Genomic DNA, 1,834 nt, shown 5'->3' with positions numbered 1-1,834 from the left:
TCCCATCCCCAACATACATGCTTCAGATTAGGCTGTTTTATCAGACATTGGCAATAAATATTCAGCACTTCCCAGGAGAATCTGATATTGTGGAGATATATTTTTTATGATATGGAGCAATGAGAGCTCATATCTTGATAGCATAAAAACAAATATTCCTCAAAATTGATCCCCTGCATTTGCTTTAGCTCTTTGTATTAGTCATCTATTGCTATATAACAAATCACCCTAAAATTAGCACCTTAAAACAACAATAAGCATTATTTCTACAGTTTGTGTGGGTCAGGAAGTTGGCACAGCTTAGCTGGTGATTCTGATTGGGATCCCTCACTCAGGCTGCGAGTCATTGGAGCTGAGGAAATCTGCTTCCCACATGGCTCCCCTACGTACATGGCTGGCAAACTGATACTGCCTGCTGGCAGGAGGCCTCCATTCCTCCTATGATAACCATGGGGCTGGGCCTGTCTTCACAACATGGCAGCTGGCTTCCCCCAAAGCAAGTGATCCAAGAGAGAAAGGCAGTAGCTACAATGTCTTTTACTACCAATAACCTCAGAAGTCACACACTACCATTTCTGCCAAATCTCATTGGTAACATAGACCAGCGCTGCTCACAGGATGGCACCATCCAGAGGTATGAATACCAGTAGACAAAGATCACAGGGGGCATCTAAAAGGCTAGGTATCACATTCATCATGTCACTCTTTCTATCATAAAGGAAATAGACATTTTTTGAATAAGAAATGTGACCAATCTAGTGGTCCTTGAAAAGGGACATTCCTTATTATTAAATTTGTATTCTTTGTTATATTCAACTTATGAGATATTGTCAGTGTCAATAATTGCTAAATGAAGGAAAAATACCACATGATCTCACTCATTCATGGATAATAGAGACCATTATAAACTTTTGAACAATAATAGATACAGAGGCAGAGCTGCCTCAAATAGATTGTCAAACTGCAGCGGGAAGGCCGGGGAGGGTTAGGGGGCAGGAGGTAGGGGCTAAGAGATCAACCAAAGGACTTGTATGCATGCATATAAGCATAACCAATGGACATAAGACACTGGGGGATAGGGGAGGCTAGGGGACTGTCTAGGGCGAGGGGGAAAAATGGACACATATGTAATACCCTTTGTAATACTTAAAGCAATAAAAAAAAGAAAAAATAATTGCTAAAAGTTTTAGAGCTATGGGCACAGTGAGAAAACTTCCTTCTAGATGACTCTAGCGTCACCATGCTACGTCAAGCAGTTTGCTTTTCCTGCTGTATATTCTCTGATGTACTCCTGTGTGTACTACTGCACAAGACCTTCCATTCAGACTTAAAGAGCTTACAGTCTGTTCTGAGATGTGGTTGCTGAATTATTTTAAGTAGGAGAGAAACTAGGCCATATTTGCACTTTATTAGGTTCATTCTATTGCTTGTCTACAGGATGGACTAGTGGTACAGAGGGAGATGGAGCAATACTGGAGACAGAGAGTCCCTTTATCACAGCTCTAGGCACTCCGTATGATTCCTAATTTCCTCATCAACTAACCTGAAGCTCAGCAAATTTAATCACTTATTTAACAAACATTTATGGGTCTCTACCAAACGCCAAGCACCATTCCAGCACTGGACATTCCGCAGTGAGCATATGAGACAAAAATACCTGCCCTTATGCTGCTTAAATTTTAATGAACACAGACCATTTAAACAAACAAGTAAAATTTTATGGTCATTGACAATGAAAAGTGCCATGTAGAACAATGAAACACAGAGGGCATTAGGAAATTATTTGTGTTTTGGGGAATATCGTTGGATACTATTTTAAAGACTGTTCTCAAGA

The sequence above is a fragment of the Myotis davidii genome, unplaced genomic scaffold, assembly GCF_000327345.1.
Source record: "Myotis davidii unplaced genomic scaffold, ASM32734v1 scaffold187, whole genome shotgun sequence".
NCBI lineage: Eukaryota > Metazoa > Chordata > Mammalia > Chiroptera > Vespertilionidae > Myotis > Myotis davidii.
The sequence above is the reverse complement of the archived record's forward strand: the minus strand, read 5'-3'. Positions refer to the sequence as shown.